This window comes from Stegostoma tigrinum, unplaced genomic scaffold, assembly GCF_030684315.1.
Source record: "Stegostoma tigrinum isolate sSteTig4 unplaced genomic scaffold, sSteTig4.hap1 scaffold_118, whole genome shotgun sequence".
Classification (NCBI taxonomy): domain Eukaryota; kingdom Metazoa; phylum Chordata; class Chondrichthyes; order Orectolobiformes; family Stegostomatidae; genus Stegostoma; species Stegostoma tigrinum.
In genome coordinates this window covers 878,407-895,219 of record NW_026728068.1, presented here as the reverse complement: position 1 = coordinate 895,219, position 16,813 = coordinate 878,407, and the positions used below count along the sequence as shown (strand labels likewise).

Sequence of the window (16,813 nt, the reverse complement as noted above, 5' to 3'; positions counted from 1 at the left end):
CTATCACCTCTCTACCTCCCCGCCTGTCCTCTCCTTCACTTGCTCCATGCCTGCCTCTTTGACTTGTCTGTCTCCTCTCCACCTATCTTCTCTCTCCATCTTCATTCTGTCTCCCCCTCTCTCCCTACTTAGTTCAGAATCCTTTTCCCTCCCCCATTTCTGATGAAGGGTCCAGGCCTGAAACGTCACCTATCCTGCTCCTAAGATGCTCCTTGGCCTGCTGTGTACATCCAGCTCCACACCTTGTTGTCTCGGATTCTCCAGCATCTGCAGTTGCTATTATCTCTTATCCAAGTGTTTGTTCCTTCTGGATTTCTTTCCCAGAGTGTGGGATCGCAGCAGCTCGCACTGCTCCTACTCTGTGCTCCCTGATCACCTTTGTCGGTGTCGGTCTGTAATGATGGGTATATTTGATCTCTGTAGTATTTTACTGTTAATTCCTTTACCTTTTTTGTGAAGAAATTTTCCACTGCTGCCCACCCCCTCACCATCTGCTGCTGTCTTACCAGATTAATTTTTGAACGGTATCTTTTACAGCCAGGACACACATTCCCAGAAAGAGAGTGCATTTTTCTTCCATTTCAGACCATCAAATTCGACAGCATTTTTATTCTCGTCATTAAATTTGCACTTCAACATTTGCTCTGTTTCTCCTTCTGCAGATGCCAGCGATCGTTGCCAAAGCCCTGTTGCCTGTGGAGAAGGTGATGTTTAACTTTCGTGTCCTGCTGCAGTTCGCACGATGAAGGTGCTCCCACAATGCGGTCATTTGAGAAGTTACAGATCGGTCATCTAGCGATACTGAAGAGCTGATGGTGTGTCCAAATCAACAAACAATTTGTATTTTTATCATGTTTTATAATTTCACAAAAATATTGTCCAGAAACTTTTGACATAAGGCCACATTAGATCAAGTGACCAAAAAGTAACTAAATTTGCAGGTTTTCCTGACTATCTTAAAGAAGGAAAGCAAACCTAAGAGGTTTATCAGGGGAATTCCAGACCATGTTGCCTGGCAATTGTAGAAACAGCCTCCAGTCGTGAAGCAATGACAAAGCGCATTGTTGGAGCTGAAACTAAATGAGTTATCGAAGTCTTGAAGGTTGTGTGGTGCAGGGAGATAGGGCTCATCACAGCCAGGAATCAAATCAAGGATGAGAATTTTAAATTGTTGCTTATAAATAGGAGCCTTTGTGGGTCAGGGAGCACAGCAGTGATGGTGAACAGGTCTTGGGACAAATGAACTTGTGTGCAGCAGAATTTTAGGTATTCTTGAGGTTACAGGGACGTTGAATGTGGGAGGCTGACTGGCAGTGAGTTTGGATAGTTAAGTCTAGAGGTAACACAGGAATAGATGAGAGGCTCAGCAAATGAGCTGAAACTAAGGTGTCACTGTCGGGTCATTTCCACTGAAGTGGAAATAAGTGGTTTTGGTGCAGGGCTCTGCTGTTTACCCTCACCTCACCTCAGGAATTCAGCTGTTTGTGAATTTGTGGATCAAGTCTGTAATAAGATCAGGAACCGACTGCCTGCTGTGACCCAAACTGGGTGTCACTGAGCAGGTTACTGCTGAGTAAGTGCTGCTTAATACCGCGGTTGTCAACACCTTCCATCACTTTACTGATGATAGAGAGTAGATTGCTTGAGGGGAAATTGGTCGGGTTGGATTTGCTGTGTTTTTGTGCTGAACAGACCTGGGCAGTTTTCCAAATTGTCAATAGATGCCAGCACTGTAGCAGGACTGAAACAGTTTGGCTTGGCACTAGCAAGCTCTAGAGCGCTAGTCATCGGTACTATTGCCAGAGTGTTGCCAGGGTCTGTAACCTTTCATTCATTTATTAATATTATTTGAAATGAATCAAATTGGATGAAAACTCACATCTCTGATGTCGGGGACCTCTGGAGAATGCTGAGATGGATCATCCAGTTGGCACTTCTGGCTCAATATTGCTGCAGTCTTATCTTTTGCATAGTTTGGGCTCCTCTGTCAGCAAGGATTGGGATTTTTGGCATGCTTCCTCCAGTGAGTTGTTTTAATTGTCCATCACCATTCACAACTGTGTTTGGCAGAACTGCAGAGCTTACATCTGATCTATTGGTTATGGGGTGGCTTAGCTCTAATTCTATCAGTGACAATGGGAACTGCAGATGCTGGAGAATCCAAGATAATGAAATGTGAGGCTGGATGAACACAGCAGGCCCAGCAGCATCTCAGGAGCACAAAAGCTGACATTTCGGGCCTGGACCCTTCATGAAGTGTCAGCTTTTGTGCTCCTGAGATGCTGCTGGGCCTGCTGTGTTCATCCAGCCTCACATTTCATTATCTTAGCTCTAATTCTTGCTGCTGATGTTATTTGACATGCAGATAGTCCTGTTTGGTAGTTTTACCAGGTTGGCACCTTATTTGTAGGTATGCCTTGTGCTGTTCTTGGCATGCCCTCTGATGCTATCCACTCAACTAGTGTTTGTCCCCTGGATCAATGGCTGACTGTAGGATATGCTGGGCCATGAGGTTACAGATTGTGCTGGAGAAGGTCTGCTGCTGTTGTAGTCTCTCACAAAGCCTCATAGATATCTGGTTTTGAGTTCCTGTGTCTGTTCAAAGTCTGTCCTTTTCAGCCAAAGTTCGTGCCACCCAATGCAATGGGCGGTATTCTCCAGTTTAAGATGAGGCTCTGTCTCCAAAGGACTGTGCGGCGGTCACTGTTATCAATCCTGTCATGGACAGATGCCTCTGCAGCTGGGAAATTGGTGACGATGCGATGAGCTATGTTTTCCTTGTTTGGTGCGTCACCACTGCAGTCCCAGCCAGGCAGCTTTGTCCTTTAGGACCCGACCAGCTTGATTGGTAATCCTCCTGCAAACTACTCCTGAAGGTGGGCATTGAGTACCTTAAGTGCCATTCACACTCAGTGCTTCCTCCAAGAGCTGTTCAACATGGAGGAGGTTTTTTTGTTTCTTAAAATTCACTCTTGGGATGTGGAAATCACTGGCTGGACCAGTGTTTATTACCTGGAAGGCAGTTAAGAGTCAACCACATCGCTGTGTTTCGAGTCACATGTGTCATCCTTACCTGGTCTGGATGACATTTCCCGCAAGGACGTAAGCGAACCAGATGGGTCTTTCCTGATAATTGGCAATGGTTTCATGGTCATCATTAGACTCTTAATTTCCGATCATTATTTATTTCAAGTTTCACTATCTGCCATGGCAGGATTCGAACCCCGGTCCCCAGAATGTCGTCTGGGTCTCTGGATTAATAATCTAGCGATAATACTGCTGCCGAATTATCACCAGAGGGAGGATGGTTCATGGTAATCAGGAGGAGCCATGAGACTTCCAGGCATCAGAGTCAATGAGTACTCCCAGGTCAAATAATCCAGTTGGAATAGCACTGTTCTGCCACGTCTGCCGGGACAGGCCTTCACTAAGGACAGTGATGGTGATGTGTGTCATTGTTTGTAAGGTGTTTCCATGAGCCTGACGCTGTTTCTTGACTCGTCTTTGAGTCGGCTCTCCAAACTTTGCCACCCCAGATATTATTAAGCAGGAGTTTGGGGGGTCGATAGGGCTGATTCTGCAGTTGTCTTTCCTAGCTCCCTGGTAGATGCCAAGTGGTCCACCCAGTTTCATTGCTTTGTTGAGACTTTGCAGTGATTTGCAACTGAGTGGCTTGCGGAGGTTGGCAAATTTCTTCCCCTGAAGGACAATAGATTTTTTTGTTTTCTGCCATTAGCAATAGTTCCATGGCAACAGTTGATTCTTAATTCCATTTTTTTTATTAAATTCAAATTCCACCTGATTTCATGAATTCAAATTTCATCTGCTGAGATGGGATTTGAGGCTCGACTTCTGTCGTACATTTTAATATTCTGGATAAAAGTTAAATTCAACAGGTTTGTTAGCTCATTTTTAAATATCACTAACACAGGCATTCTTTGCAAAACACGTCCATCATCCAGTCTCCTCCATCCTCCGCTCCAACAGCAAGTGAAGGAGACACATGCAGTTTCTATGTCACTAAGATTGAGACAATCCAATCAGCTGCCTCTGCTGCTTCCCTCTCTTCCACGAGCCCACCAAACCAAATTGCCTAGCATGTTGCTCCTCGTTTTAGGCTTAAACTTGCATCTTTGTCCAGTCTCATGTCAAGCCTTATCAGAGCTCAATTTAACCCTTTGCCCTATTCTCGCGAAATTACAAATATTCCAACTCTTATTTCTTCTCCTCCTTCTCCTTGCCTCTTCCCCCATGCCAATTCACAGATATTGTTACTTGTTCTGTCTGTTTCTCTTTTCTGGTTATGTCCTTCTCGCCCATTCTATTTAAAACCAATGTTTGACCTCACCATCATTGGAAAATCCCACTCCATCTCCACTCTCTCTTTCCTGTCTGAAATCCACGTAGTAAATGCCCCTCAAGGATCTATCCTTGGCCCATGCTGTTTCTCACCAACATACTGCCAGGAGCTGAGATCTTCCACAAGCACACTGTTAACTTTCACATGTATTCTACAATGTTCAGATCTGACTCGTCTCCATCACTTTGCTCCACTGATACTCAATTATAAAACTGCTTATCATGCTTCCACTACTTGATTAGCTGAACTTTCCTCCAATAACACTTTGTGATAGTTAAACACATTGCCTTCAGTTATTATTACAAATTATTTTTCCTTAGTACTGTACTGAATCCATCCCCCTCACTGGGAACTGTCTGAGGCTGAACTGCACCCTTCTCAATGTTCTCATGTCTGGTCTCAAGATGAACATCTTACCATACATCTTCTCAATCACAAATGCCAGAAATTTCAATCTCGCAAATGCTCCTTCTCTCCACCTCACTCCAGCTCATTCGCGACTGAATCCCCTTACCCATGTCTGTGTTGCCTTAAAACTGACGATTCCAAAAGAGAACCCTCTCTTCTCTGCCTGATCAAGAATCCGCTCCCACAATGAGAAATATTCTCTCAGCATTTATCCTGTCAACTCCTTTGAGAAACCTGTATTTTTAATTAGATCATCTCTCATTCTTCAAAAAAAATCGAGTTAGTATATTCCAGGCCTGTTTAGTCTTAGCTTAAAACATAATCCCTCCAAACCAATGATCATCTTAGTTCATCTTCTTTGAAATGCCTCCAGTGAAGTTATATACTTGCTCGAATAAGTGGACCAAAAAAGCTGCTCACGTTCTTCTAGATGTGGTCTTGCCAGCAAGTTGTACGTTTGTCCTGAGACATGTATTCCAAACTCTTATACTGCAAACACCTTGACATAAGGATAACATCCCATGACCCTTCCCGATTACCTGTTGCAACTGTGTGCTCGCTTCATGCTTCCTGCACAGTTATTCCTGAATCCTTTTTGTGTTGCAGTTTTCCACAGATTTTACATTTTTAAATAACACTGTTCTTTGGTCATCTCAAAAATTAGCAACTTCACGTTTTCCCAAATTATACTCCATTTGCCGACTTGTCGCCCATTTATCAATATCCGTTCATAAACTCTAACCCTCATGGAACTTGACTGTTATCCCTTTTTATGAGATCCTCCCTCATTCTTCTCATCTTTTTGTTGGGAGCACTGGGCAACATGACACATATGTAATTGCTGCCTTTTTAAGGGGCGTTTTTTCAAATGACTGGGAGAAGCTTACTGCCCATTTCTCAGAATCGAGACAACTTGTTCATCAAGTTGCATTGGGCCGGAAAAGCTGATGTCTCATTGTGGCAGTGCAGCAGCACAGAAGGAAAGAAAAGGAAGCAAATCCTGCTGCCTGCATCTCACTAAATCTTGGCCATTCTTTGCCTTGTGTCAAACACCTGTTGATCTGTTCAGTGACGTGAAGCCCCAATGTGGAAATTCCTAGAAACCCAAATAGATTTTCCCCCAATCAACTGTTGACCTCCACAAGGAATAATGTGCAGCAGGAACAATGCACGGTTATCCTCGGCCAGGAGGAAGGGATGTTGTGAATTTCTACTCGGACTGTCAGTGATGGGTTTTATGAATTTATGTTACAGGATATTACAAGTGGACTTTCAGGTGGGAAGCTCAATAATTATAACACCAAACTGACTGAATTACTCACTTCTTCAGGATCTGGATATTCGCATTGTGTGTGAGTATTGTGTTCCTGCTCATTCCCATTTGCCGTGAAAAATTTCTCTCTTATTACTCCATTCTCTCAATAGATCTTTCCGACAACTTTCAATATATGTCCTGTAGTCCTTTTTATGGCCAGTTGTGTACGTTTTACCATTCTAATGTTTATCTTTTGTAAACACCTCCTATCAAAGGTCCCCTCAAAATCCTTTGTTACAAGGAGATCAATCTTAGTTTCTCCAAGCACCTTATTCCCCAATGACTGTTTGTTTCCTGTGTGTAAGGCACTCATCCGGATTGTGTTGGAACATTTTCCACTTCCCTGCATGAGCACAGCCCCAACAATATTAAAGAAAGGTAACATCCTCCAGGTGGTGCAGTGTCAGTGTGGTGTCCCATCTGCCACATTCAACATTTCCCCCCCCCCCCACACCACCGAGGCACAGTGGCATCACTGTGCCAAAGGTAAAGTTACCATTGTCCTACCTGACCATAGGGCTGGTTTAACCTGAAGATTACCGCACCCCAGGCGAGGGGAGAGGTTGAGAAGGAGAGTCCATCTACAATAGATGGACATTCTCAATATGTACCAGCAATGCCTAAGTCAGATGAAAGAATAATGTTTTAAAAACAACTCTAACCATGCAACTAAAAACCCTCTTCCCTACAAACCATTCTGTTAAATCTCCTCTGCCCCCTATCAGGGACCCTCCTGTCCTTCACAGTGTGTGGGGGATCTTTGGTTTGCACAGACTCAGCTCATCTCTGTTCCTGTCTGTGATGTCATCATGCTGTGACAATGGCACTGAGCCTCACTGTCTGTGAGGGTGGTCGGCACAGAGATCCTCATCGCGTTTAAGGCATATTTAGATGCACACTTGTGATGCCAACGCAGACAGGTCTATGGGCCAAGTGCTGGAAAATTAGATTAGAATAGTTAGGTGGGGTGGTTTTTAACTGGCACAGGCTGGATGGGCCTCAGAGCCTTTTTCTGTACTGTAGACCTCCGAGACACTTCACGTAGGAAGATGCCCAGCAATATTTCAAGCCATTTCAGAAAATGAGATATCAGAATAAATGACTCATGATTGGTCAGTGTTTTCGGGAGAAAAGTGAGGTATAGAGGTAAAGCAGTTTACCGCGAAATTCTGGGGCCTGAAGCCCAGGAAATTGAAAGTACCGCCATCAAGTGGATGAAAAAAAATAAGGATTGTATTAGAGGAAAGAAATGTCGTTCTTGTATCATCCATTTATGAGGCTGGACAATATTAGAGACAGGAAGGGTTCTGAGACTGGAGAAGACTACAAAAATAGGGAAAAGTGAGCTTGGATTACAGAAATGGGGAAGATTGAGAGGCTGGAGGAGACCTCAGACAAAGGGAGGTTTGTGAGGCTAAAGACAATTATAGAGCTACAGAAGTTTGTGGGCTGGAGGAGATTAGAGATAAGGTGGTTTGTGAGACTGGAGGAATCTGAATAGATGGTGTGAGTTGACACTAGTGGGGGATTCCAACGATAGGCAGGTCGTGAGGCTGGAGAGGGATTCCAGAGATGTGAAGCGTGTTGAGGCTCGAGGGTGATGCCTGCAGTAATGCAGGTAGTGAGGCTGGAGGGCACGATCGGGTGGGTAGTGAGGTTTGAGGTATGATGCCTGCAATAGGGAGGGTGGTGAGGCTCCAGCGCGGATTATCATCCAAACAGCACAGTGGTGTACTTCCAGCAGATGGAGTGCAGCAGTCATAGAAAGTACCACTTTCTCCAAATCGAATAAAAATGGGCAATCAATATTAGTCTGGGCAGCGAAGACCACATCCCATAAGTAAATTAAAATTATGGTGGGTCTCTGGTTTCGAGAGAGCTAACAGAAGCTCAGATAATTCTCCATTGTAGCGATGTTTGGTAACCGTAGAATACAACATTCAGATAATTGGCAAATAATGCAGGGTGAAAATGTGAAGATTACTCGACTCAGCAAGTTCCCAGGATCTGGAGCCGTCTGAATGGCAGCTGGATGCAGATTTAGCAGTTATTCCCAAGAGAGTTTTCAAGGAATGATGGACAAATGGCGGGGGAATTGGGTCAGATTTGCAGCACCTCCCAGAGTGAGTGTGAAGCCTTTGACCGGGTTCCACATGGTAGACTAATGAGTCAAGTTAGATCTCACGTGATTCAGGAAGAGCTCGCTAATTGGAAGCGGAGTTGGCTTAGTTGTCAGAGAGAATGTGGTGTTGGGGGATTTTTCAGAGTGGAGTTCTGTGACCAGCATGTTCCACAGCAATCGGTACAGGGGCCACTTTTGTTTCTCGTTTAGATTAATGATTTGGATGAGAATTTAAGGGACAAGATTAGTAAGTTTGCAGATGATACTAGAATTCGTGGTTTGTGAAGGTTAACTAAGATGACAGGGAGATATTGATGAATTATGTCAATGGGTTGAGGAGTGGAGGATGAAGTTCAACCTGAATAAATGTGAGATATTGTATTTTGGTAAAATGAACAATGGTAGGACTTGCACAATTGACGGTTGCACGCAGGGTAGTGTTGTGGAACAGAGAAATGCTGAGATTCAGGTACATAATTCTTTGAAGTTTATGTAGACAAGTAGTCAGGCTGGTTAATATGTTTAGCACACTTGCTTTCATTGCTCAAACCTTTGAGTCTCAGAGTTGGGATGTTATGTTGAGGTTGTATAGGACATTGTTTAGGCTTCATGTGAGGTATTGTGTGCGACTCTGGTCACCCTGTTACAGGATGGACATTATTATTGAACTGGAGACAGTTCAGAACAGACTTGCTGGGATGTAGCCAGGAATGGAGGGCTTGATTATCAAATAGACGGCCAAAGCTAGGACTTTTCTCACTGGAGCATAAGGGGTTAAGGAGTGACCTTACAGAGCTTCATAAAATCATGAGGGCACAGATTATGCGACTAGCAAGGGTTTATTCCCAAGGTTGGGTGATTTCAAGACAAGGGGACGTGTGTAAGGTGAGAGGAGAAAGACATATTTAAAAAGACATGAGGGATATTTTAATTTTTACGGAGTTGTCCATGTGTGGAACAAACTTTTAGAGGAGGTGGCAGATACAGGTACAGTCACATTGTTTAAAAGACATTTGAATAAGGACATAAATAAGAGATGTTTAGAGGAGTGTATGCCAGATGCAGGCAGATGTGATCAGTTTAAATATGAAACTTATTTATTTAATGTACATTTCAAAATTCTAAATTGGAGTAAGGCCAACTTTGACATTATTGAGCAAGAACTTGCAAAAGATGATCGGGAGAGGTAATATGCAGGTCAAAGAATGCTTGGAAAGTGGGAGGCCTTCAAAACTAAAATAAGGAGAGCCCAGGCACACTATGTTCCTGTTCAGGTGAAGGGCAAGGCTGGTAAATGTAGGGGATACTGGCTGACTGGAGAAATTGAGGCTGTGGTCAAGAAAAAGGCGGCAGCACATGTCGGGTATTGACAGCAGGAATTGGGTCAGTCGCTTGAAGTATAAGGGCAGTAGGAGTATACACAAGGGAAATGAGGACGGCAAAAAGGAGACATGAGCTATCTTTGGCAAATCGAGTTAAGGGAAATCCCAAGAGATTCCGAAACTTCACTTGGGACAAAAAAGCAACTAGGGAGAAAATATGGCCCCTTTAAAGATCAACAAGGCTGTCTGTGTGGAACTGCAGGCTGAGATAGTAAATAAGTATTTTGCATTAATATTTACTGCAGAGAAGGATATGAAAGTGAGAGAACTTAGAAACATAAATAATGAGTTGCGAAAAGTGTCCATATTACAGAGGTCTAGGTGCTGGACGTCTTAAAATGCATAAAGGTGGATAGGTTCCAGGCACCTGATCAGGTGTTACCCACAAACTCTGGGAGAAGCGGGGGAAATAATTGCTGGGCCCCTTGCGGAGGTATTTGTATCACTGACACTAGCGAAGTGCCAGAAGGCCGGGTGGCTAACGTGGTGCCATTCTTTAAGGAAAGGCCAGAGGACCATCGACCGTTGAGCCTGATGTCAGTGGTGGGTAAATTGCTGGAGGGGATTCTGAGGGACAGGATTTGCATATGTTTAGAGAAGCAAAGATTGATTAGGGATAGTCAACATGGCTTTGTGAGTAGGAAATCTTGTCTCACTGACTTGGTTGAGTTTTTTGAAGAAGTGACAAAGAAGAATGCTGAAGGCAAAGCAGTGGACACTGTCTATTATGGACTTCAGCAAGGCATTCACCAAAGCTCCACGTGGTAGACTGATTAGCAAGATTAGATCAAATGGGATCCAGGGAGAGTTAGTTATTTGAAACAAAGTTGGCATGAAGGTAGGAAACAGGATCATGGTGGGGGGAGGGTTTTTTCAGTCTAGAGGACTATAAACAGCAGAGTGCTGCAAGGATTGGTGCTGGGTCTACTGCTTTTTTTTAGCGTTGATACAAATCATGTGGAATGAATATTGGAGGGATGGTTGGTAAGTTTGCAGATGACACTAAAATTCTTGTTGTAGTAGAAAGCAAAGGAGTTTACCTCCAAGTACAATGGGAACGTAAACAGATGGGTCGATGGGCCGAGGAGTGATAGAAGTAAGTTTAGCTCAGATAAATGTGAGCGATTGCATTATGGTAATGAAAATCAGGGCAGGGCTTAAATAGTTAATGATGAGGCCCTGGGGGCTGTTATGCAACAGAGACTCCTTGGGGTGCAGGTGCACGGTTCCTTGAAGGTGAATTGCAGGTACAGAAGGTAGTGAAGATGATATTTGCTCTGGTTGCATTTATTGGTCAGTGCATTGAGTGTCGGAGTTGGGAGGTCATGTTATATGCTGAACAAGTCATTGATTATGCTGCGTTTGGAATACCGTGTTCAGTTCTGGTCTCCCTGCTGTAGGAATGATGCTGTTAAACTGGGCAGGGTGCAGAAAAGATTTACAAGGATGTTGCAAGTGATGGAAGTTTTGAGCTGGAGGGAGAGATTGAATATGCTGGGGCTATTTTCCCTGGTGCATTGAAGGCTGAGGGGTGATCTTATAGAGGTTAATAAAATTACGGTGGGCATAGGGTGAATGGCGAAGATGGTTTTCGCAGGTTAGGGGAGATGAGAACAAATAACACTGGCTTAAGCTGACAGGGAAAGTCTTAAAAGGGAACCAAAAGAACTGCAGATGCTGTTAATCTGAAAAAAAAAGTTGCTGGAAAAGCTCAGCAGGTTTGGCAGCATCTGTGGAGGAGAAGTGTTTCGGGTTCTGAGGAAGGGTAGCCGGTCCCGAAACGTTAACCTTTTTTTTCCTCCTCCACAGATGCTATCAGGCCTGCTGAGCTTTTCCAGCAACTTTCTTTTTTTTAAAAGGGCAAATGGGTGGTGCCTGTGTAGAATGAGCTGCCAGAGGAACTGGTGGAAGCTGGTACAGTTACAACATTTAACAGGTATCTGGATGGGTACGTGAGTAGGAAGGGTTCAGAGGATAATGGGCCAAATGTTTGCAAATGGGATTAGATTAATTTAGGATATCTGGTCAGCATGGACAACTGGGACCAAAGGGATTGTTTCGTGCTGTACAACTCTGACTAAGCATTTTATTTTGTTTTCATTTCAGATTTCCACAATTTTACTTCTGCACCATTATTCGTCTTTGAAGGATCGAAAGGTTGAGTTACAGATCTATACAATGCCTGTCCTTCCTCCCTGGCTCTCCCACCTCTCTCTCTTTTGGTAGTTTTGTGCAAACATTGACTGGATCCTTTACCTGGAGGATATTTATGAATTGAATTTGTTCTAATGATAATCCAGAATATTCCCCAAGTATCGCTCCACAAATGTCCAGAGAATTTCTCAGTTTCACAATCTGTGTTCGTCTGGTTTCTTATTCACTGCACTTAGTTGCTGTTTGAAAGTATAGTTGGACAAACTGGCAGAAAGCCAGCCACCACGATACATGAACATCAACTAGCCACAAAACGACATGACCCACTGTCACTCTATCCTTCCATACAGACAAGGAAGGACACCACTTTGATTGGGATAACACATCCATCCTAGGACAAGCCAAACGGAGACACTCACGAGAATTCCTAGAAGCATGGCATTCCAACCGGAACTCCATCAACAAACACATTGATTTGGAGCCAATCTACCATCCCCTGAGAAAAAGAACAGGAAATGACATCACCAATGCAGGAAAAGACATCACCAACCCAAGGCAACCTAACCAGATAAATAGAAAGTGGGACGTAACACCAGGGCTTCGTCGGAGGCTCACTGATGATGTTACCTAGAATGGTGACGAAACATCTGAAAACTAACCTTCCAGCTCAGCGATCAAACTCACATCCAGTATAGTCTGCAGTTGGAGAATTCGAGCAGTTCCACATCCAGGTCTGACAGTCACTTTGTTTATCACAGCCTAATTTTCTCAGGATTTTGAACATTGAAGGAAAAAGCAGCACTCACATTGGGGAGAAATGCACACGGTCTGTGTGTCGAAGAGTCTGTAAACATTCATCTGAAATGCCCGCATACCAGAGTAGTGATACTGGAGAGAGACTGTGGAAATATGCAGATTGCAGGAAGGAATTTCTTCATTTATCCCAGCTAGAAACTGACCACCAGAGTCACACTGGAGAGAGACCATTCACCTGCTCTGATTGTGGAATGGGATTCACTCAGTCATCAAACCTGCTTAAACACCAGAGAGTTCACACTGGAGAGAAACCATTTACTTGCTCGGAATGTGGGAAAGCATTCACTCAGACACTTCAAATGCTGATAAACCAGTGAATCCACATTGGAGAGAGACTATTGACCTGTTCTGTGTGTGGAAAAGGTTTTGCCGACTCGATTCCCTGCTGATACACCAGCGACTTCACTCTGGGGAGTGACCATTCTTGAGCTCTGAGTGTGGGAAGGGATTCACTGTCATCCAAACAGGTAACACACCAGCGAGTTCAGAGAACCACAGTTGAAGGACTTTGCTGTCACTCTCACTATCAAATGAAACATGGTTTTGGGCTGTTGGTACAGATGTCACTGATCCCTGCTCAAGTAAGGGTGCTGGTATTATGAATAAAATGTTAGTAACAGTTGTGTAAGGTAGAGCTTGGAAATCGTCACGTTGTCACGATACATTCACGCTGACTGAAGATTATCCACCCACACAGTATGTGAAAAGGGATTTCCCGGTTCATCAGGACTGGTTAACTACCAGCAAATTTCTGAATGAGTTGATTGGTTTGAATACAGCTAACAGCAGAATCAAAAACCATGTGTTTTGGGCTTGTTTCTAGAGATCATAGAATCCCTCTAGTGTGGAAGCAGAACACTTAGCCCATCAAGTCCGCACTGAACTTACGATGAGTGTCCGACCCAGACCCTGCCTGCGTGGGTTTCCTCCAGGTGCTCCGGTTTCCTCCCACAGTCCAAAAATATGCAAATTAGGTAGATTGACTATGCTAAATTGCCCATTGTGTCAGGTGTGCAAATCAGGGATAGGGTAGGGTGTGAGTGTAGGTGGGATGCTCTTTGGAGGGTTGGTATGGACCGAATGGCCATCTTCCACACTGTAGGAATTCTGTGATGATCTCGATGGCCCTTTTGTTAGTTATGCCTGCACACCTCTTACAATGACGGATTTTGTTGCTCTCCACAGACACTTGTTTATTGGAAGCAATGTAATCTTTCATTTTGTGGATAAAAATCAAAGTTTTTTTTTAAATCCAAACAAAGGATTGGGACGAGTCATGTACTGTTATCCCTTATTGCATTTTCCCAATTGGCTATGAAACCTGGTGACCATTGTGACTCTGTCCGGGGGGTGGGGGAATGCAATCTCTTCAGCTCTTTACCTGGCGTCTATAGCAGTCACGGATCTCATGGTGAATACATAAACCAAGACACTATGATTTCTAGTATATATTTTCTATTTAGTCTTCTGTCAGTTACTCCCTAAAGACTGAGATACCGTTCTGGGGACCTAGGTTTGAATCCATCTGAAAATAAGAATCTGACCGTGAATCCATTGTCCTTTAGGGAAGGAAACTGCCATTCTTATCCAGTGATGTCATCATCCCATGACATTTTTTTTTTAAAAATCAATTTAAAAAAAACTCCTGCAAATGTACTTATCTCTGTCTTAATTTATTTGACAGCTAACAGTTCCAACTGCTTGATGGTCACTTTTGATCAAGTTGTGGCCATTTCATGGTTGAAACCATAGCTGTTCTTGTCGGAACAATGCATGCTCTGACATATTTGAAAACAAAATCTCCTCCCACTTACGAGCCAGATATCCAAGTTGACCATATCCCGATGCTGCGTACCATGAAAGTGAAATTCTTCACCGTCTTATCCACTTGTGTTGCTATTTCAGAGAGCTATGGACTTGAACCTCCCAAACTCCTGAACACCTTTTGAGAATTTCATCAAAATGACCCCCAGTGGCAGGAATGGACAGGGTCAGCTTGGATTGATGCTCATAATTCAGGCTCGACAAGTCTACTGGAGCATTTTGAGAGTGTAATTAGTGGTGAGTGTGGCCACTTCGCTGTACTGTAGTGATACAGATTCCCTGATCCAGATTAGCCCCAAATGGCTGGCTGACAGTGTCAAAGTCCCTGGGCTGATATCGAATGATTCCTTGGAAATGCTATGTCAGGATCTCGTGACTGAATCCTGTCTCCCTTGCCCTGACTGAGAACTGTTTCCCTGAGAATTTGAGATGTGACCATTTGTTTGAAACAAATGCATTTGTTGCCACAGCTGCTGACCAGCCCTTGACTGACTGCTGGTAATAACAATGCTAAGCTGCCTGGCTTATGCCTGTGATAAACAACCAGGCAAGACAACAGCACTGTGAGACATTAGGTTCTAGTTGAAACATCAAAGTGCAAAAATGCCAGGGAAAGACAGAGATCTTGTGCCAGGCCCTGAGCAGAACATGTCTCAGGTGCTGAAAAGCATGTAGAGTTCTGACAGCAAGAATGCACTTTGTGGACAGGCAATTCTGCATCTTGATGTAGTATTTTTATTTAACTCTGGCTCATTTTGTGAGATGTGCAAATATCTATTGGTCTGGCTAACGTGGGAATTGGCTTTCGGCGTAATAAGCCACTGACTTGGTCATTTGCAATTGTGTCCCACATCAGTGAGTCAGTAATCTGATTAAACTCACAGGCCTCGACTTGAGAAAAATAAAGCAGCCACATGCACGCCTGTTTGATTGCTCTTGCACTCAGTTGAAAAACATGCCTTGCCTATGTCATAACCTTTCCTGGCTCAGTGTTCTCAAAATCTATCGTTCAATACATCCAAGTCATCATCAAATTCAAAACTAGTGAATACTTTGACAGCTTTTTTTCTGAAATGCTATTTGTAATGAGGTAGCGTTGGCAGGTGATTTTCTTTGACTTCTGATGCCCTGTGTGAATATTCAGGGAGGGTGTTGGGGGGAAGGTGCAGCATGTACCAGGGATGAGGCGATAACATTCAGAGCAAGTGCTGAACATGCAGAAAAGGAGAGATTAACGTTTACCTTGGAACAAGCATATTTAGAGAAAGTTGGGTGGAAGTACTGAGAGAAAGCATTTTAGTGGCACGGTGGCTCAGTGTTTAGCACTGCTGCCTCACAGCACTCAGACCCGGGTTCGACTCTACCCTTGGACGACTGCTTGTGTGGAGTTTGCACATTCTCCCCATGTCTGCATGGGTTTCCTCCCACAGTCCAAAGATGTGCAGGTTAGGTGGACTGGCTATGCTAAATTGCTTGTTGTATTCAGGGAGGGGTACATTAGGAGGGTTAAAGGTCTGGCTGGGATGCTGTGAGGTTTGGTGTGGACTTGTCGGGCCGAAAAGCCTGTTTCCACACTGTAGGAATTCCCTGATATTGGTTCCAGAACATTGAGCATATCCCAGCATAGAGTTCTTCCAAGATAGTAGGAACTTCAAATGCTGGAGAATTTGAGATTACAAGGCATTTAGGCTGAGGATTTTTCAAGTTTTGATCAGTCTGCTTTTAAAATTGGTTTATAAGGCGCTGAGCCTGACACTGTGGCAAAGAAGGGAAGAGGGCAGAATAGAAAAGTACTCGTGGTAGGGGACTCTATAGTTAGGGGAATCGACAGGAGATTTTGTGGTCAGGATCGGGATTCCCGGAAGGTATGTTGCCTCCCTGGTGCCAGGGTCCGGGACGTCTCCGATCGGGTGTATAAGGTTCTAACCGGGGAGGGCGAACAGCCAGAAATCGTGTTACATATTGGCACTAATGATATAGCCAGAAAAAGGATTGAGGATATAAAAAGTGATTTCAGGGAGTTAGGATGGAAGCTGCAAAGCAGGACGAACAGAGTAGTGTTCTCTAGTTTACTACTGGTGCCAGGTGATAACGAGGTGAGGCACAGAGAGCAGGCGCAGCTTAACACGTGGCTGCGCAGCTGGTGTAGGAGGGAGGGCTTCAAATATGTAGATAATTGGGATGCCTTCTGGGGAAGGTGGGACCTGTACAAGAAGGATGGGTTACATCTAAACTGGAAGGGGACCAATATCCCGGGTGGAAGGTTTGCTGGAGTAGTTCGAGGGTTTAAACTAGTATGGCAGGGGGGTGGGAACCTGAGCTGTCTACCGGAGGTGAGAGTTGATGCAGGTGAGCAAGAGGTAGACCAGCTAGTGGGAAGGATTTTCCTGGGAAGGAACCAAGGGATCAGTTAAAGTGTGTTTGCTTTAATG

At 44.1% G+C, this 16,813-nt stretch overlaps 1 long non-coding RNA gene across 2 annotated transcripts in view; it reads left to right on the top strand.

Annotated features, from left to right (window-relative positions):
- The window catches only part of LOC125449869 (uncharacterized), a 38,351-nt gene that overhangs the window by 2,434 nt on the left and 19,104 nt on the right, over nt 1–16,813 (top strand). Inside the window, exons 2-4 of one of the 2 annotated variants that reach the window (XR_009443664.1) lie at nt 663–815; nt 6,023–6,120; nt 11,694–13,024. This is a non-coding gene — a long non-coding RNA (uncharacterized LOC125449869). Of the gene's footprint in view, nt 1–662; nt 816–6,022; nt 6,121–11,693; nt 13,719–16,813 lie in introns of those variants that run through there. The other variant, XR_009443663.1, reaches the window with a different exon arrangement.